This window comes from Lissotriton helveticus, chromosome 1_1 (genome assembly GCF_964261635.1).
Source record: "Lissotriton helveticus chromosome 1_1, aLisHel1.1, whole genome shotgun sequence".
Taxonomy (NCBI): Eukaryota; Metazoa; Chordata; class Amphibia; order Caudata; family Salamandridae; genus Lissotriton; species Lissotriton helveticus.
In genome coordinates this window covers 444,308,369-444,329,513 of record NC_136057.1, presented here as the reverse complement: position 1 = coordinate 444,329,513, position 21,145 = coordinate 444,308,369, and the positions used below count along the sequence as shown (strand labels likewise).

The window sequence follows — 21,145 nt, the reverse complement described above, 5'->3', positions numbered from 1 at the left end:
ACTGTACCTTTGTACCCACAATGGGCGCATCTCTGGCCAAAAGTAAGCCCATTGTAAAAAGGTACCATGGGTACCAAGGGCACTGTGACCAGAGAAAGCCTCTAAGTGCTGCAGCACCTATTGTGCCACCCTTAGAGTCCCTGTACCTTAACACCCACACACTGCAATTGAAGGCTGCGTGTTTTGGTGCAGAGAAAAGTGAAGTGTCGACATGGCACACATCTCTGTGTGCCATGACTGCAACCCACTACCTAGGGCCTAGGTGAGTCACCCCTCTAGGGGGGTGAACTAGTACTAAGGTGAGGGTACAGTGGCATAAGCCTTGAACCCATAAAGTGTCTAAGCACATTCTTAGACATTGTAAGTGTAGTAAAGCCATAAAGAGTATATGGTCTGGGAGTTGGTCATTACGAACTCCACAGCCCCATAATGGCTTTAATAAAAACTGGAAAGTTTGGTAGCAAACTTCTCAGCACATTAAACCCAAACTGATGCCAGTTTGGGATTTAATCTATAATGCACTCAGAGACCATCTTAGAGATGCCCCCTGAAAATCAACCAGGCCTGGTGTTGTTCCTGAATGGCTGTCCACCTTTTGCCACCACCAGACACGTTTCTGGAACGCTGGGTAGAGAGTCTCCACTCTCTGGGTCCAGAGACAAAGACCATCCTGGGCAGTGGTGTCATGCCTCCTCCCCCAGGATGCACGAAAGGGGATGCGTCAAAGGCCTGCTGCCTTTGGAAACCGTCCCTGCCTTTTGCTGCTCCCAGCAACTGGCTCCCCCCAGTTCTAGTCCCCACTTTGGGCGGGAGAATCAGCAAGAAAACCAAGCTAGAAAGAGAGGTGTGCCCACCTTTGCCAACCCCACCCCCTCAGGTGGGGGAGGCGAGGTGAAGCATATATCTCAGTCCCCTCCATCTTGAGCTTCCATTTAGTAAGAGGCTCATGCCCCCCCACCCACTGGAGGGTGGTATTATAGGGGGTGTACCCATTGGTCCAGCACTGCACACCCCTTTAATGCCCCTAAATTTAGTATTTCGGGGGAACCCTGAACCTTGCCTCCCCAGATTTGAGGCTGAAGGAAGGACTAAAGAGCCGGTCTGACCCAGGAAGAAGAGGACACCAACTGTTTTGGCCCCAGATCTACCGGCTTTTCCCGTATACGACTGCCTACAGCAAGAACCCTGGCGAATCCAGCAGCCTCAAGAGCCCGGCTCTGCCTTGCAGCCATCTTACAGACTCTGTCTACCGTGAGCACTGGATTTGCTCAAGCAAAGCCTCACTCACAGGAGGGGTGGAGCTTGCCAGAGCTCAAGATGGCCACGTCTTAATCGAGCTCCGCAAGCCATCATAAATATCCTTCAGAGTACAATAATCACTGATCGCAGCTTGTACTGAGGAGCCCTGGCGAAGCGATACTGATCGTTGGCCCATTTGCCTCGTGGAGTGACTCTGGGGCGTGCTGAGAAGGTTAGACTAGGAGTGGCCTGCTGGGACTTGGCACTGCCGCCTGTATCGGAGTCAACGGAGCTGGACGGGTGGCAGTCCCTGCGGCGACGGACGGAGCCTCTAGCATCTGAGGTGGGAGGCGGCTGACGCTCGACAGACCGGGCTGTTTGTTTTGCCGCCGTCCTGGTGCCATGTAACTGTTTCCCGCTATTCCCCTGCGACCTGTGGCCCCCTGTACGGCGGTTCTGACATCTCCCGCCTTAATTCTGCTATCCACACAACTAACCACTCTTGAATCTCAGTTGCAGCACTGGTGGAGCGACCCAGCGCCTCTTTCCTCTGAAGAGCTGCAATCTCTTGAAAAGCGGACACTGAGGAACAATTCCGTACTGTCCTGACCTCACAACAAGAATGGGCACGGTAGATAAATCCCAGTCCATGCTGCAATTTGGGCAGCGTAAGTCAAGGAAATAAGAGGTGGGCAGATGGACAGGTAGATGCGGCCGAGGAATCGTCATTAGACATGCGTCAAATTTGTCTGCAATGCAGAAATGCCTTTCCACTATAGACAGTAAAATCGACTTCTTAGCCTACTGTATGGTTCGCATGTCGGAGAGGCTTGATAAGCACGCCGAACGTCTGGACATGGCGGAGCAGCGCATGACGGAAATTGAAGAGTCTTAAACGGAGACGGACGCAACTCAAAAGAAAATGGGGAGGATCCTTAATGCTCTGCAAGACAAGGCTGAAAAATTGGAGGGCAGATCAAGAAGAAGCAACATTCGCATTATTGGCATGCCGGAGTCTACGGCTACAGGCAACATGGAGATGTTTGTGGTGAAACTACTGGTCTCACTGTTGGGCAGTAATATCTCCTCTCCCATGTTTGTAGTCTAGCGTGCTCATTGCTCCCTGGGCCCCGCACCTCAACCGGGAGCAACAACCCACCTAGTCATCGCTAAGCTGTTGAACTATAAGGACAGAGATGCCGCGCTGAGGCAGGCCAGAGAGAAAAGAGATCTGAATATTTGAAGGCTGCTCGATTTCGCTGTTCCCGGACTTCACTGCGAGGGTACAGTTTGTCCCTCTGAAACGCAGACTCCGAGACTACAACCTGGACTACGCAATGCTTTACCCTGCCAGGTGAAGGGTGAATATTAATGGAAAATCAAGGATTTTTCTGGACTTCAGGTCTTTGCAGGGAGCCCTTAAGGAATATGCTAAGAAGACAAGCGGAGCGGCGAGGCAGAGAAGCTGACCAAGGCCGTTGGTGGCAGACTGGAGGAACAAGACTAGCACGGTGGGCTGTAAAATTCCCGGTGAGGCCTCCGAGGGATAGGTGATGAGTGTGTTTCCATTTGGAGTTGCCCCACTGGGGGAACTTGGTCCCGATCTCCGAAATACCAAGGGGACACTGCTGATTGAATATAAAGGATTGCATCCGTTTGATGCTGTCACAGACACTGAAACTTTGGAACACGTGAAGGCCTTCATTGTTCTGTTCTAGCTTTCTGGGCAGTACATGGGCGGGGGCAGTGGGACCCGATCCTATTTATTACAAGTCATTGAATCTTGATATTTTCTGGTTGTATATCTTAAGTTTTGATAGCAATACTAGACCTCTAACATGAAGAGATACTAGGTGGTGCAGAGATAACATCCATCCCGGTGTGTTACCCACTTAATGGCACAATGCCAGACATTTCGAATTGGGAGAAGAGGGAATTTCAACCATGGCAAGTTGGGGATTGCATGCGGTGAGTGGGAGGGGGATTTAGGGGTTCATTGTTTCAGACATAATGTGTACTATGCATTTATTTATCTCAATAGCAGCGTTTAAAAGCAGATATGTTTACAAAGTAGCAATGCAGATGCAGATGGTGCATATACAGAAATGTTAACCAGCCATAGTGCAGGACCAAGGTAGCAAGGTGCACTTCCTAACATGGAACGTTAGGGGTCTCGATTTTAGAAAACCATTACCGTACCTCACCAGGCATGGCATAGATGTTGGTCTTTAATAGGAGACTCACTTGCCCCTAGACAGCAAAGTACTTACTCCCAGACGACTGCATGGTCCTTTCCACGCTGCTGGCTTTTCAACACACACAAGAGGAGTTTTAACCTGGGTCAACCCAAAATCCGGTATCACTTTGGAGGCTATCGAAACGGACATGGGGGGCAGGTATACCATTTCCAGTGTAAGGGTTGAGGACTGGATCTTTTACTTACTAATATCTATGGTCCTAACTTTGATAACCCACAATTCTAAATAGATCTTTTGGAGCTTACCCGGGGGACACCTCACTTCCCCAGCTCTTGGGCAGGGACGGCAATTGTGTGCTTAACCGGATGCTGGATCGCCCTGGGTGCCCATCTAGACGACCGTCAGTTGCAGCCAAAAGGAATGCGTTACTTACCTGTAACAGCAGTTATCCAGTATTGGTGTCTTTCATAGATTCACATGCCTGAATCATTCCCCGTCGTCGAGATGGGAGCCCCGGTAATAGAAAAGTAATGTCCTATAGACATACATAGAGAAAAATAGGCCTAAGGGTCTTGCCTTAGTAGCCTATCCATGTCCTTTTGTAAAAAGGACCAAAATCCTGAAGGTAGCCAATCAGCTACCACCTCCCTCTAGAACCTTCCTGCCAGGAGCCTCAGTCTCTCAGATTTTCGTACGCACCAAGCTAGGTAGACGTAATATATGTTCTGGAGTGAGAGATGAGTACTTCCTGGGGAGGTGGGAGGGTTGCATGTGAATCTATGAAAGACACCAATACTGGATAACTGCTGTTACAGGTAAGTAACGCATTCCTTATCCAGTATTATGGGTGTCTTTCATAGATTCACATGCCTGAATCAGAATAGCAAGCAATACATTATGCACATTTGCGATGGAACATAAGAAGTAGTCTGAGATAAAACATATCATGCGACTATATGCCATCAGTAATACAATAAATAAAGTAAATAAATGTGCATACCATTGTAGGATGGTGGGAAGAAGGAAGGCTCATCTCACTGGAATAGATGGCGAAGTACAGCCTGGCCCACGGCTGCATCCTGCATCAGTTCCGTATCCAGGCAGTAGTGCCTGGTAAATGTATGTGGCGATTTCCAAGTCGCTGCTCTGCAAATGTCCAGAATCGGTACTCCAGCGAATAATGCTGCCGATGTGGACACAGCCCTCGTGGAATGTGCTCGGACCGTGGAATGCAATGGACGTCCTGCTTTGTCGTGACAAGAGGCAATTGCCGCTGATATCCATCGGGAAATGCTTTGCTTAGAGATTGGCATGCCTTTTCTAGGTCTGCTGAAGGCTATGAAAAGTTGATTTGTTTTTCTAAAATGTTTCGTTTTGTCCAGATAAAATTTTAGACATCTTTTGAGGTCTAAAGAATGGAGAGATTTTTCAGCCACAGTACTGGGGTTCGGAAAGAATGAGCGAAGAACAAGTGGTTCATTGAGATGGAAGTCCGAGGGGACTTTAGGAATGAAGCGAGGATTGGTTCTTAGAATGACCCTGTCCTCTCTGAATTGCATGAAAGGATCTTGTATAGAAAGTGCTTGTAACTCACTGACCCTTCTTGCTGATGTTAAGGCCAAAAGAAGTGCAGTTTTCCATGAGATGTATTTTAGATCAGCCTTATGTATGGGCTCAAATGGATGTTTCATCAATTGGTTGAGTACTATATTAAGGTGCCACGTTGGTGGTATACGTCTTGGCCTTGGAAAGGATCTATAGAGTCCTTTAAGGAATTGTTTTATAAGCCTGTTGGCCCATAGTGAGGGACCTGTGGAAGTCCTCGTAAAGCGTGAGATTGCTGCTAGATGGACTCTAATGGAGGCATGTGCAAGCCCTGTTTGTGCCAAATGTAGTAAATAAGGCAGTATTTGCTCTGGAGTTATTTTGAAGGGATGGATATTGTTGTCTGAACACCAAACACAAAAGCGTTTCCATTTCAAGGAATAAGTTTTGTTTGTACTGGCAGCTCTTGCTTTAGCTAAGACATCCTTGCACTCCTGCGGGATGTTTAGGTGACAGAATTCTCTGTACTCAGGAGCCATGCCGATAATCTGAGAGATTTCAGATTCAGGTGGAGTACTTGGCATTTGTACATTGAGAGAAGAGTTGGATGTTGACGTAGTTGGATTGATGGTCGAACAGACAGGCGACTGAGGTCCGTAAACCAATGTTGTCTCGGCCAGTATGGGGCAATGAGAATCAGGGTGCAGTGTTCCATTTTCATTTTCCGAATGACTCTGGTGATCAGGGGAAATGGCGGAAATGCGTACGCAAACACGTTGCGCCATGCGATGGAAAATGCATTTCCTAGTGACCTCGGTTGGGGATGCCAGCTTGCGAAGCTGTGGCATTTGGCGTTCTCTCTGGTGGCAAAGAGGTCTATGCGTGGTTTCCCCCATGCCGAGAAGACGTCGTTGAGAACTTGTTGATCCAGTTCCCATTCGTGGGACAGAGATTTCTGTCTGCTGAGAGCGTCGGCTATTACGTTGTCCTTTCCTGGGACATACTCTGCTGTTAATGTGATGTTGTTGAGCAGTAGCCAGTTCCAGATGTTTTGCGATTCTCGAGACAGTGTCAGTGAACGCGTCCCTCCCTGCTTGTTCAAGTAGTGCATTGTGGTTGTGTTGTCCGTTCGCACAAGCACTGCCGAATTTTTTATGCGAGGGAGGAATGCCTGAAGAGAGTGAAGAACTGCTCTCAGTTCTAGGAGGTTGATATGGAGAGTCTTCTCTCTGTCTGTCCATTTGCCACTGATTTGCAGATCCTGCAGGACTGCACCCCATCCCTCCAGAGAGGCGTCTGTTGTTATGACGTGAGGAGTTGCTGGTATCAAGAACGTTAGACCTTTGGACAAGTTTTTGTTCGTCTTCCACCAAAGCAAAGCCTCTGTTATTTGTCGAGTGATGACTATGCGATCCTCGAAAGAGCCTGTACATTGGGTCCATTGTTTGTTCAGAGCCTCCTGAATGGGGCGCATTCTGAGCCGACAGTGAGGAATGAGAAGAATGCAAGAAGACATCATCCCTCGAAGGGATTTGAAAGTTCTGACTTTGATGGACTTTTTTGAAGACACTGCGGTAGCTAGAGCCATCAGTTTTTGTTTTCGTTCTTGAGATGGGAAGGCTTTGGAAGAAACTGTGTTTAGAGTTGCCCCCAGGAATGTTAGAATTCTTGTAGGTTGTAAGGTTGATTTCTCTAAGTTGAGAGTTAAACCTAGGTGCTTGAAAAGATCGAGACAGGCGGTTGAAGACAGCTGCGCGCCTGTGAGAGATGGTGCTTTCACCAGCCAGTCGTCTAGGTAGGGGAAGACTTGGTGAGTCTGCTGTCTCAGAAAAGCTGCCACCGGAGCCAGGCATTTTGTAAAAATGTGTGGCGCTGATTTGAGGCCAAACGGTAGGACACAGAATTGGTAATGTTGACCTGCCACTTCGAAGCGAAGAAATTTTTTGTGGCGATTGTGAATTGGGATATGGTAATATGCGTCCTGTAGGTCTAAAGACGTCATATAGTCTCCTTCCTCTAAGGATCCTAAGATTTCCTGGATCGTCACCATTCGGAACGATTGGCTCTTTAGAAAGGCATTGAGTGCCCTGAGATCGAGAATGGGCCTCCATTTCTTCTTTTTCTGCTGAATTAAAAAGAAGCGGGAATAAAATCCCTTCCCTTTCTGGGTGGATGGAACTCGTTCTATTGCTCCCTTCTTCAGCATTGAAGAGATTTCTTGTAGGAGCAAACGAAGGTGCCTGTGTGGAAGTTTGCGAGGAGGAGTTAATGGTGGAATGGAGTTGAATTCCAATGTGTGACCGTGTTGGATTAATTGTAGAACCCACCGATCCGTCGTTATTGATCTCCAGTTGCCGAGGAAGTGTGTCAATTTTCCTCCAATCCTGAGAGGACACAACGGCGTGGGGAGTGTCTGCGGGAATTGGTCATTGTCGTCCGCCGGTCGTTTTCTTCTGGGATTTGCCCCTGAAGTTCGCTCTCCCGTAGGAGGTCTGACGACCTTGTTGTTGCTGTCGTTGGTATTGTGAGCGGTTTGGATTGTAGGAGTAAGAGGATTTTCCCTGATATGATCCTCTGTATGAGGATTGACCTCGTCCTCTGTGCCCTCGAAAGGACTGATTTTTGAATTGTAAAGTCCCGAGAGCTCTTGCAGTGTCAGTGTCTTTCTTGATCGTCTGCAAGGCTTCATCTATTTTTGCCCCAAATAGATGCTGTCCGTCATAGGGCATGTCCAAAACCTTGGTTTGGACCTCTTGACGGAAGGACGTCGCTTTGAGCCATCCTTGTCTGCGCAAAACAGCTGCGCCAGCCAGCTGTCTAAAGCCTGTCATTGCGACATCCACAGCTGAATCAATTATCTCCGAGGCGGACATCTGACCTTCTTGAAGGAGCGACTGGACTTCATCCTTCAGATCTTCGGGTACCTCCGCCAGATATGGAACGATATCTTCCCACAATTGCCTATTGTATCTGCCTAGCAGAGCAATGGCGTTGGCCACCTTTACAGTCATGGCTGACGTGGAGAAGCGTTTGCCGATGCCATCCAATTTTCTGCCCTTCTTGTCTGGTGGTGCTGACAGTGGAGAGGATGGATTTCTGGAATTCTTTTGGGCGGCTTGAGTGACTACAGAATCCGGCTTGGGATGTGTATTAAGGCAAATTGGTGCAGATGTTGGTGCCTTATACTTTTTATCCAATCTAGGCACCACTATTGAAACAGAAGCAGGTGTTTGCATGAGCTGCTGACCTTGTTCCCAGATGTAGTCTATTATGGGAACTGACCTCGCCGACTTTTTTATAGGATCCTTAAAGTCGTAGAGAAAACAATCCGTTTCCTTAGATTCCATGGTCATGTGGAATCGGATGGCCGCTCTCTCAATCAAATTGTGGAATCCGCCTATATCCACTGGTGGAGAGTCTGAAGTGTTGGGTTCTGGCGTGGCTGGAGAATGAGAGACGTAATCCTCGCCATCTCTGTTATGTGAGAGGTCGTCTCGAACCTCTCCTTCCTCAGGGACATCTTCTTCTTCTTCCTCAGAAGATTGAACGTTATGTACCGCGTCACTTCCGTGTGGAAGAACCAAAGGTGTTGGTCGTGCCTTTGGGGATTGTTGCGGTCTGGACGACTCGTGAGGCTTCTCTGTGGAAGAGGCCGCTGGTGATTCAGGGAATCGTTTTTTGTAGTCTGTGATTAAGAACTGTAAATCAGAGACTATTTCAGCTGGTAGGCATATCATCGGAGTTACTCGAGTGTGTTCTTGCACGTGCGTAGTTTCCTCCGTAAAGATGACATCATCTCCGTCATCGTCAGTACTCTGGCATTTGACATTGAGGTCCGATGGACTGGTAGCCTGTTCAAATTGGTCGTCATCAGATTCATCAGTTTGCAATAAGCGAGCTGGTGGTAGATTTTGAACCCTACTGGGTGATGTTAAAGCCGGTGTTATAGGGAGTTTGGTGATCATTTTTGAGGGAATCAACTCCGCTTTTTTCCATGGTGTCGACGATGTCGTCGTCGACGATGAGGTCGTCGACGGTGAAGTCGTCGACGGTGTCGTCGACGGTATTGATGACGGTCTTTTGTCGAGCGTCAACTGTTCTTTTGTCGTCGTCGCTGTCGTCGGCGATGTGGTCGTCGACGGTGTGGTCGTCGGCGCAATCTTCGCCGTCGTCGACGGTACTTTCGTCGTCGAGGATGCTCTCGTCGACGACAATGGTTTAGTCGTCGACGGTGTTTTTGTCGTCGGTGGCGATTTAATCGTCGACGGTAAAGGCGTCGTCGACTTTTGTTTAATCGTCGATGTCGTCGTCGATGGCGACGTCGACGAAGCCTTAACAAATGACTGTTGCTTTTTAATCAGTACAATTGACGACAGTGGCTTACCCATCGTCGACGATTGGGTGGTAGTCGTCATTGAAGCAAAGGCGGACGACGCCATCGTCGTCGAGACCGTCGTCGTCGACGTGGAGACATATGTAGTTTTCTTTGAAGAAAACGTCGACGAAGTTGTCGACGAAGACTGCGATGGCTTTTTGAAGGTTGCCGGTTCCTTCACAGACGTGTCTGATCTTACCTCAGAAGACTTGGTAGTAGTCTTTTTGTGAGGGACGTCTGAATGGCCAGGGGAAGCCTCCCTTGGCTTCTTTAAGGACAGTTTTGAAGAGACTGAAGCCATGTCACTGCCTGCCGAGGAAAGCACATCATCATCTCTGGTTTTTAGTCTGTTTAACCAGAGGAGCAGTCTTCCTTCTCTATCCTTAAGAGTTTTGGTAGAGAATGTTCTACAAATCCTACATTCTTTGACAGAATGATCCGGATACAGGCAGTAGAGACAAGTCTCATGCTTGTCATCAATGTGTAGTCTCTTCTTGCCACAAGAGGAGCAGGCTCGAAATAATCCTTTCTTCTGTTGTTCAGCCATAGTAGAAGTGAAAAATCCAAATTTTCAGTTGAAAAAGTGATAAATCCAAGAAACCTGAGGAGAGCTCAGGTGGGGACTCCCTAGCACAACGTGCGGTAGAAAATCTGAGAGACTGAGGCTCCTGGCAGGAAGGTTCTAGAGGGAGGTGGTAGCTGATTGGCTACCTTCAGGATTTTGGTCCTTTTTACAAAAGGACATGGATAGGCTACTAAGGCAAGACCCTTAGGCCTATTTTTCTCTATGTATGTCTATAGGACATTACTTTTCTATTACCGGGGCTCCCATCTCGACGACGGGGAATGATTCAGGCATGTGAATCTATGAAAGACACCCATAATACTGGATAACTATTATAGATGCTATTACTCAATTAGGCATGGTTGTTATATGGCGCACACTCTAACTGGGGTTTGCGGGCTTTACTCACTTTTCTGCCCCTCATGATCTAAACACAAGAATAGACTATTGGTTCACCTCTAAAGCCTTGCTCACGCATGTCCGGGACTGTGTAATTCAACCCCGCTCCTACTCGGACCACTCACCTATACGGTTGGACATAGAGTGCCCACAAAGCAGACCAGCTCCATTCACGTGGCGATTTCCGCCATATTCATTACTAGACAACGTTTTTAAATCCGAGATTTTGGAAGCCATAGAATCTTTCTTCAAAAACAATATTGGCTCGGTTAGCCGTTTTACCACGGTCTGGGAAGCCTCTAAAGTTTATGTACGAGGGATTGCCATCTCAAAACACTTGTGGGTCCTTCGCTAAGAGATAGGTTGAAATTTCGTGAGAGTAGACTGGCTGAGCTGCAGCGGGGGGTCCTAGCGGAGGGGATGACCAGACTGCAGAGGAGCTAAGCAGAATACTAGAGGAATACCATGAAACAGCTGACAATGAGGTCAAGCACATGGGGAAATATGCTGTTGCTAAAACATATAGATAAGGTGAACGGCCTGGGGGAACCTTAGCAGCATTGATCTGTAGCAAAAGGGAAACGGCAGGACTCATAAAACTTCATGCAATTTTTGGTGAGATAATAAGGGATCCTACCTCCATAGCAGACAGATTCAGCAAGTACTATTCGGAACTGTACCGCTGTAGAGCGTCGGCGGATGGCGCAGCCATTCTAGACTATCTAGAACACATCAAGTTGCCGTGGTTGGCCGACGAGCACAAGGAATACCTAATGAGACCGCTTGATGCCTGGGAAGTTCTCACTGCCTTACAGACGATACGCTCTGTTAGGGCACCAGGGCTGTACTGCCTAACCGTCGCATTTTACAAGGAATTTAAAGATCTCTTGGTACCACACCTGATCACCTTGTTTAAATAAATGGGCGAGAGTGGAGAGATGCCCCCTTCCATGCGGAGACCCTGATTGCTACGCCCCTGAAGCCAGGCAAATCGCATAATGAATGCTCCTCGTAGAGGTCACTATCCCTATTCAATGTAAATACCAAACTATTTGCCAGAATACTGACTAACTGCTTGGCCCCACTGGTACCTCAACTGGTTGAGGACGAACAACAGGAGTTTGTCCTGATACGTAATTTAACATGCAACATACGTACGGTGTTTGGCGTGATACAACATACTAAACCTGAGATTAAACCTGCAGCGGTTTTCCTTGATGAAGAGAAAGTCTTTCACTCAAATGAATGGGCCTTGATGTCTGCTATGTTGAGGAGAATGGGTGTGGGGACGTCTTTTCACAACTAGTGGGGGTGTTATATAATTCTCCATCCGCCAGGATAAGGGTGGGAGACTTAGTGACTACCCTGATCAAGATTACCAGAGGAACTACACAGGAGTGCCCGCTTTCACCACTACTATACGAAATAGTCACGGAGCCACTGGCTTGCGATCGTAGGGAAAACCATGGTCACAGAGGGATACGCTTCCCAGGATATAACTTAATAGTATCTACTTATGTAGATGACACACTTCTATACATCAGAGACCCTGAAACTAACTTCTCCCCAGTGTTTAGAGAGGTGGTGAAATATGGGGAGTTTTCTGGCCTTAAGATAAGCTGGTATAAGTCCACAATCTTCCCACTATTGAATTGGATTTTCCCCTCTCATGGTCCACTGATTCGGTTAGCCTGGATAGTTGGGTATCCAGGTTCACACGAACTATGAGATAGTATTTAGGGAGAATTATGGCAGGGCAATCACCAAACTGGAGGATGAGGAAGAGCACCAGATCTGCTTGCCACTGTCTCTATTAGTTACAACAAGGGGTGGTGAGGGACAGAGTCTCTGAATTAAGCAGAATACTCTCACCCAGTCAAGAGATCAGGGCTAGATCCAACAAAGTTTTTTAGCTCATTGCACCATCCCAGTTTCAGAACCTGGCTGTATGCAAATTAGTCTGTTCCTGTCCCAGTGCATGATGGGAACAGGGCAAACCAAACTACAAAAGCCAATTCTTACACTGGGAAGGAAACAAGCTTCCGGGGACCGGTTTCTGGCATTACAGCCGTCTTCGGCCCGGCTTGCTTGAATCCTGATGGTGCAATGAGCAAGGGACTCATGTCTGAGTATACCCTTCCACGCTTAGGGTGGACAAAATTATTTACAACAAGGGGTGGTGAGGGACAGAGTCTCTGAATTAAGCAGAATACTCTCACCCAGTCAAGAGATCAGGGCTAGATCCAACACCGTTTTTTAGCTCATTGCACCATCCCAGTTTCAGAACCTAGCTGTATGCAAATTAGTCTGTTCCTGTCCCAGTGCATGATGGGAACAGGGCAAACCAAACTACAAAAGCCAATTCTTACACTGGGAAGGAAACAAGCTTCCGGGGACCGGTTTCTGGCATTACAGCCGTCTTCGGCCCGGCTTGCTTGAATCCTGATGGTGCAATGAGCAAGGGACTCATGTCTGAGTATACCCTTCCACGCTTAGGGTGGACAAAATTATTTACAACAAGGGGTGGTGAGGACAGAGTCTCTGAATTAAGCAGAATACTCTCACCCAGTCAAGAGATATGGGCTAGATCCAACACCGTTTTTCAGCTCATTGCACCATCCCAGTTTCAGAACCTGGCTGTATGCAAATTAGTCTGTTCCTGTCCCAGTGCATGATGGGAACAGGGCAAACCAAACTACAAAAGCCAATTCTTACACTGGGAAGGAAACAAGCTTCCGGGGACCGGTTTCTGGCATTACAGCCGTCTTCGGCCCGGCTTGCTTGAATCCTGATGGTGCAATGAGCAAGGGACTCATGTCTGAGTATACCCTTCCACGCTTAGGGTGGACAAAATTATTTACAACAAGGGGTGGTGAGGGACAGAGTCTCTGAATTAAGCAGAATACTCTCACCCAGTCAAGAGATCAGGGCTAGATCCAACACCGTTTTTTAGCTCATTGCACCATCCCAGTTTCAGAACCTGGCTGTATGCAAATTAGTCTGTTCCTGTCCCAGTGCATGATGGGAACAGGGCAAACCAAACTACAAAAGCCAATTCTTACACTGGGAAGGAAACAAGCTTCCGGGGACCGGTTTCTGGCATTACAGCCGTCTTCGGCCCGGCTTGCTTGAATCCTGATGGTGCAATGAGCAAGGGACTCATGTCTGAGTATACCCTTCCACGCTTAGGGTGGACAAAATTATTTACAACAAGGGGTGGTGAGGGACAGAGTCTCTGAATTAAGCAGAATACTCTCACCCAGTCAAGAGATCAGGGCTAGATCCAACACCGTTTTTTAGCTCATTGCACCATCCCAGTTTCAGAACCTGGCTGTATGCAAATTAGTCTGTTCCTGTCCCAGTGCATGATGGGAACAGGGCACACCAAACTACAAAAGCCAATTCTTACACTGGGAAGGAAACAAGCTTCCGGGGACCGGTTTCTGGCATTACAGCCGTCTTCGGCCCGGCTTGCTTGAATCCTGATGGTGCAATGAGCAAGGGACTCATGTCTGAGTATACCCTTCCACGCTTAGGGTGGACAAAATTATTTACAACAAGGGGTGGTGAGGGACAGAGTCTCTGAATTAAGCAGAATACTCTCACCCAGTCAAGAGATCAGGGCTAGATCCAACACCGTTTTTTAGCTCATTGCACCATCCCAGTTTCAGAACCTGGCTGTATGCAAATTAGTCTGTTCCTGTCCCAGTGCATGATGGGAACAGGGCAAACCAAACTACAAAAGCCAATTCTTACACTGGGAAGGAAACAAGCTTCCGGGGACCGGTTTCTGGCATTACAGCCGTCTTCGGCCCGGCTTGCTTGAATCCTGATGGTGCAATGAGCAAGGGACTCATGTCTGAGTATACCCTTCCACGCTTAGGGTGGACAAAATTATTTACAACAAGGGGTGGTGAGGGACAGAGTCTCTGAATTAAGCAGAATACTCTCACCCAGTCAAGAGATCAGGGCTAGATCCAACACCGTTTTTTAGCTCATTGCACCATCCCAGTTTCCATCACCACCCCTTGTTGTAAATTATTATGTCCAAGGGTATACTCAGATGTGAGTCCCTTGCTCATTGCACCATCAGGATTCAAGCAAGCCGGGCCGAAGACGCCTGAAATGGCAGAAACCGGTCCCCGGAAGCTTGTTTCCTTCCCAGTGTAAGAATTGGCTTTTGTAGTCTGGTCTGCCTTGTTCCCATGATGCACTGGGCCAGGGACAGACTAATTTGCACACAGCCAGGTTCTGAAACTGGGATGGTGCAATGAGCTAAAAAACGGTGTTGGATCTAGCCCTGATCTCTTGACTGGGTGAGAGTACTCTGCTTAATTCAGAGACTCTGTCCATCACCACCCCTTGTTGTAAATTATTTTGTCCACCCTAAGCGTGGAAGGGTATACTCAGATGTGAGTCCCTTGCTCATTGCACCATCAGGATTCAAGCAAGCCGGGCCGAAGACGCCTGAAATGGCAGAAACCGGTCCCCGGAAGCTTGTTTCCTTCCCAGTGTAAGAATTGGCTTTTGTAGTCTGGTCTGCCCTGTTCCCATGATGCACTGGGCCAGGGACAGACTAATTTGCATACAGACAGGTTCTGAAACTGGGATGGTGCAATGAGCTAAAAAAACGGTGTTGGATTTAGCCCTGATCTCTTGACTGGGTGAGAGTACTCTGCTTAATTCAGAGACTCTGTCCATCACCACCCCTTGTTGTAAATTATTTTGTCCACCCTAAGCGTGGAAGGGTATACTCAGATGTGAGTCCCTTGCTCATTGCACCATCAGGATTCAAGCAAGCCGGGCCGAAGACGCCTGAAATGGCAGAAACCGGTCCCCGGAAGCTTGTTTCCTTCCCAGTGTAAGAATTGGCTTTTGTAGTCTGGTCTGCCCTGTCCCCATGATGCACTGGGCCAGGGACAGACTAATTTGCATACAGCCAGGTTCTGAAACTGGGATGGTGCAATGAGCTAAAAAACGGTGTTGGATCTAGCCCTGATCTCTTGACTGGGTGAGAGTACTCTGCTTAATTCAGAGACTCTGTCCATCACCACCCCTTGTTGTAAATTATTTTGTCCACCCTAAGCGTGGAAGGGTATACTCAGATGTGAGTCCCTTGCTCATTGCACCATCAGGATTCAAGCAAGCCGGGCCGAAGACGCCTGAAATGGCAGAAACCGGTCCCCGGAAGCTTGTTTCCTTCCCAGTGTAAGAATTGGCTTTTGTAGTCTGGTCTGCCCTGTTCCCATGATGCACTGGGCCAGGGACAGACTAATTTGCATACAGCCAGGTTCTGAAACTGGGATGGTGCAATGAGCTAAAAAACGGTGTTGGATCTAGCCCTGATCTCTTGACTGGGTGAGAGTACTCTGCTTAATTCAGAGACTCTGTCCATCACCACCCCTTGTTGTAAATTATTTTGTCCACCCTAAGCGTGGAAGGGTATACTCAGATGTGAGTCCCTTGCTCATTGCACCATCAGGATTCAAGCAAGCCGGGCCGAAGACGCCTGAAATGGCAGAAACCGGTCCCCGGAAGCTTGTTTCCTTCCCAGTGTAAGAATTGGCTTTTGTAGTCTGGTCTGCCCTGTTCCCATGATGCACTGGGCCAGGGACAGACTAATTTGCATACAGCCAGGTTCTGAAACTGGGATGGTGCAATGAGCTAAAAAACGGTGTTGGATCTAGCCCTGATCTCTTGACTGGGTGAGAGTACTCTGCTTAATTCAGAGACTCTGTCCATCACCACCCCTTGTTGTAAATTACTGTCTCTATTAGGCCACATTTCCCTGATGAAGATGGTGGTATTACCTCGATTTCTGCTCCTGTTTCTCAATTTCCCGATGGTTCTCCCCTCACACTTCTTCAAAGTGCTTAGATCGCTATTGGAACAGATGTTGACAGCGAACCCTGCAATAGATTAGCACCTGACCTGCTATTCCGAAGTACTATACTTTTTTTTTAAACATATTTTTATTGGCATTTAAAAGGTTATCAGGACAATTTGCAATTCAAACACATTCAGGCAAGTGATATATATAGCATCAGTCACAGCTGATGAGCTCATTAGCGTAAGGTGAAGCTGATCGGAATGCAATGTGTCAACAGTGATAGTTCGAGCTGTGTGAATGGCGTAAAAAAAACGGGGATATAATAACCGGGGAGAGGTTCAGGGAGGTACTGGGTATAGGTGTCAGATGCGGTGTCTGGGTGTCGTGAGTTTCACAAATTTATGCAGCAATACACTATAAAATTATGGGGAGGATGGTGTGCAGGCCAGTTGCAGAGTCCGATCGCCTATTGTGATGTAACGCGCAGTGCCGTCAGGAGAGGTCTAATATTTATGGTTGTGGTTTGCGCAGGTGGTTGGGGATCTGCTGGGATGGGCACGCCGGCGCCCAGATCGTCATTGGGTGAGGATTGCTTGAAGCGGTGTAACAGGAGGGTCCACTCCATGGATATAGGGTGTTTACGTATCCCCTTGACTTCTTCCTCACGTAATGTCTCCTCCTCTGCGGCCGCCCATTTATGCATTGCTCCCACCCATGCCGCAAGGGGGGGCCTGTGGGGGATCGCCAGTGCATGGATATGCTCCTCTTAGCTAGTAAAACGGCTAGCGAAGTGAAGCGGAGGTGCACTTTGTGATGTTTCTGTGTGCGAAATATGCCTAGCACGCTAGCTTCCCACGTGTTGAGGTATGTGAGCCCTGTGAGGTCTCCCAGGGTGTCATGAATAGTTTGCCAGAAGGATAGGATGGTGGGGCAACTCCAAAGCATGTGATGAATGTCTGCATCCTGCGATTGGCATCTGGGGCAGAGGAACTGCGTGTCAGGGTAGAATTTTTGCAGGTGTGCAGGTGTTAGATACGCTCTGTGGAGTATATAAAATTGTATGTTTTTGAAGCGTGCGTTTCTGGAGACCTTTTTGGGGTATTCGAGGGCCCTGGCCCACTCTTTCTCATGCAGTGGACGCCCAATTTCATCCTCCCAAGTGTTGCGTAAAGTCGTTAAGGGTGTGTGGGTGAGTTCCCGGAGGGCTTTATAAAGCCATGTGACTAAGTGTCGCCCCACTCCCATGTGCAAGACCGTGTGTATGACCGTATGTGTGGTTGGCTCCCCGGCCACAAGGTTGTGAAATGGATGGTAGCTCTCGAGGAGTTGTCGGTACAGCAGGAACTGGCCCGGGGGAAGACCGTACTCGTCGATGAGCCGTTGAAATTATTTGACCTGTCCATCCTCAAATAAGGACTCCATGTGAGTAATCCCACAGTCTGTCCTTGCGGTGAGCATGTTAGCCGTGTAATGGCTTTTGCCTTTAGGCCATCCGACTAGCGGGAACATAGGGGAGTAAGGGGGTGTTCCCGGTGCCAGGCGATGCACTCTTAGTATGCACTGGCGGGCTGCTGTTACTTGTAGGGGGTATGTTTGCCTAGGCTTGGTACCGGGTGGCAGAAGGCAGGTAATTTCTGGGATAGATATTCGACCAGTCATGGTATGCGTCTCGTCCGTGTGTCTGCCTGCCATCCAATAAGATAACCATTGAAGTTTTGCCGCTAGGAAATAGTACTCGAATGATGGGGCTCCCAGTCCACCCTGTGTGGTAGGTAATTGTAGTGTCCACAGCGCTATTCTATGTCTACTAGGTCCCCAGATTAATGTGCTGAGAAGCGAGTTTAGGTCACGGAAGAAGGTTCTGGGTGGGATCACTGGTAAATTCGTGAAGTGGTATAACAACCGGGGGACTATTATCATTTTTGCGAGAGCCACTCGGCCGATCGGGGCCAAAGGGAGGCTGCTCCAGAATCCGATTGCTGATCGGATGCCAGCTAGTGCCCTTCCGGTGATTACCCTCAAAGATGTCGGTTGGGGAATGGTAAAGGCGGATCCCAAGGTAACGGGGGGCCTCTGCACTCCAGGCTACCTTCCAGTTGCCCATCCATATGTCTCGGGGGGGGGGTGATTTGCCCCAGTTTACCTTCAGTCCAGAGGCGTCCGCAAATTCCGTGAGTGTCGCCCAAATAGGTGTCAAATCGTCCGTGATATCCCGTATGTATAGTAAGAGGTCGTCGGCGTACATGGAGACACGGTGCACGGTGTCGGCGATGGGAATGCCCCAGTGTGCGCCCTCTTCCCGCAGTCGTATGGCTAGTGGTTCGACCGCGAGGGCAAAGAGGAGAGGCGAAAGGAGACAGCCTTGTCTCGTGCCCTTTTGTACCTCGAATGCCACCGAGATACGTCTACCTATGCGGACACGCGTGGTGAGTTTAGTGTAGAGTAGTCGTGTATACGTTAAAAGGATGGGACCGATATTTGTTCGTTGCAGGACTGAAAATAAATACTGCCAAGTGAGGGTATCGAAGGCCTTTTAAAGTACCAGAATGAGGCAGGCTGATCGGGGATATGTGCCTTGATCCTGGACATGAAAAATGCGGCGTATATTCTGAGACGTGTTCCTGCCTGGGACACCCACTCTGATCTGGGTGGATCAGGGGCCGTATAATTTGTGCATATCTGTCCGCCAGTATCTTCCCGAGGATTTTACAGTCGGTGGAGAGGAGCGTGATGGGACGGTAAGATGCTATGCATTGCGGGTCAAGATGCGGTTTTAGGAAGGTAACAATTACCGATTCCCGATGGGATTTCGGCAACTCCCCTTGTTCAAGCGCGGTCGCGAACATCGTTACCAACCGAGGGACTAACAAGGGGGAGAAGGTCTTGTGTCCTAAGTACTATACAAAAGGTGGAATTCACCCACCAGTAATGTGTGCACACTGGTAATGCACCCACTGTGCCGGTGCCATCCAATACAGGATAATAAAATTTTTTAAAATAAACACAAAGGTGCACCAGTAAGCACAACAGCAAATAAACACGTAATAAATTGACAAGTCAGTGTCCATTGAATTTGTTCTTCAAAAATCTTCTTTTATTCAATTTGTGATAAAAAAACATCGAGGAGAACAGCCAACACGTTTCGTCCAGAAGGTGGACTTCTTTAGGGAGATTGGAGCAAAAACGGCACTCCTAAGCAATGAGTTCATCAGAGTAGCCGTAACAGAAGAAATTTCAAACAGGAATAAAAGGGATGTTTCACCAGGATTTTATTGCAGCAATGGATACTTCTCCCAAGGGATTAGGGAAGTCAGCAAATATAGAAACCTGTGTAGGCTGGAACAGTCTCATCGGACTAAGGTGAGAGCTGGAAGTACAAATAAAGTACACCCGCTCCGTCCTTCAGTGGGGTCAAACGGCGGCCTGGCTAAGCTTCCGACAGGATAATAGCGGGGTTTTGATCGCTATTGGTGAGGTTGGCTTGGGCTGGTAAACAATCCTGGGCTTGGTGGAATGTTCTTACTCTCCTTTATTCTGTGGGGGGATTGGGCGCTCCAGATTTAGAGCTCTACTACAGAGTAGCACAGTGCTCACATGCTCACTATTGGGTTCACCAGAGTGCAGCTCTGCCACACTTTTAAATCGAGAAAGGAATCACACTGATTAGTGGATATGGGTTTACTCAAAGTGAAACGTAGAATAGCAATACGATGGGCTCAGGGCCTGGCACCCACTGTTGCTTAGTGGTCTAAGGGCATGTTATAATGCAATACGCAGCCAGAATTGTACAGTGACCTGCTGACACCCCCCTATCCCCCCCCCCTCACCCCCCCCAAAAAGTCTTTCTCTGGGATACTCTAGACATTTGCGGATGTAATCGCACGGATTAGTGGACAGGGGTTTACGGATCGCAAAGGGCAAAATAGCAATACGGTGGGCTCGGTCCCAGCATCCACTGTTGCGGAGTGGTCTATGGACGTGTTCTACTGCAACACACAGTCGGTACTATACTGTGACCTGCTCCCCTCTCAGAATCGCCCCAAAAGCTTCTGGAGTATAACAAAGTTACCTAGCCGCAAGAGAGTCAAATGCACCTGGGTAATGGAAACTAGCTAGAGACTATATTATTGATGCTCCAGTGGGGTCCAGCAAGGGAAAAATTATTTGGTAATTGTGATATGACTTTGTACTGGATGTAGGTTTTATCTTGCCTTTTGTTGTCCAGGAACCTATGAAGGCCCTCACTTGGATACACACTGACTGCGATGTTTCCTGTGGAGTTTTTGCAATTTGTGCTACCCTAAACTCTGTAAACGTGTACTATGTAATAAGCTCAGGTCAACATTGAAGTAAAATATGTCTGTTTTTGTTTTTGGTCTGTTTTCCACAGCAAAATCTATAAATAAAGCAATAAAAAAAGAAAAAGACTCACCCACTGAAACCGGCGACTCTACGATTCTACACCACTCTGCATCAGAGGCCCACGGCCCGAGTTCGAGTAGACCAACACCACAAGGAAGTCAACCAGCGATCCTATCCTGTAAACTGGTGGTCCCCGATCTCCCTTAAGCTCCGAGATGCCACCTCCAGCCTCAACCTGAAGAGTCCCCACGACTGCGACCAGAGCTGGTAAGAAAATCCGATGACAAAAGACACCTCCGCACACAATGCAACATGGCCTTGGGTGTCAAGGCATCCCCCAAGAACCCAACTTACCTCTTCAGCTAGTGGTGCCTTCAGGAAGTCTCCGTGCCAGAGCTTGCAGCAACTTTGCCGAACCAAAGGTCTCCATTGAGAATCAAAGGGCCCCCGACGTCTCCTTGGCACCCTGCACCTGGCCAACCCTGTGCTGCTGGTGGTGCAGTTCCTATGCTGATTGTTGGCCCCTACAGCGCTGACCTTATACCCAGGAGCTTTGCTTCAACACACGAGTGGCCTGCTTATAAGCAGTCCCTAACAGAGAGCCCACTTAGCCCCATTGGCTAACATTGGGC

At 48.4% G+C, this 21,145-nt stretch overlaps 1 protein-coding gene and 1 long non-coding RNA gene across 4 annotated transcripts in view; one reads left to right on the top strand and one right to left on the bottom strand.

Annotated features, from left to right (window-relative positions):
* SMC1B (structural maintenance of chromosomes 1B) overlaps window positions 1–21,145 on the bottom strand; it is a 2,760,606-nt gene that overhangs the window by 2,515,749 nt on the left and 223,712 nt on the right. The window lies entirely within an intron of this gene.
* LOC144769798 (uncharacterized) overlaps window positions 20,579–21,145 on the top strand; it is a 106,019-nt gene continuing 105,452 nt past the window's right edge. Inside the window, exon 1 of the long non-coding RNA XR_013598757.1 lies at window positions 20,579–20,780. This is a non-coding gene — a long non-coding RNA (uncharacterized LOC144769798). The remainder of the gene's footprint in view (window positions 20,781–21,145) is intronic.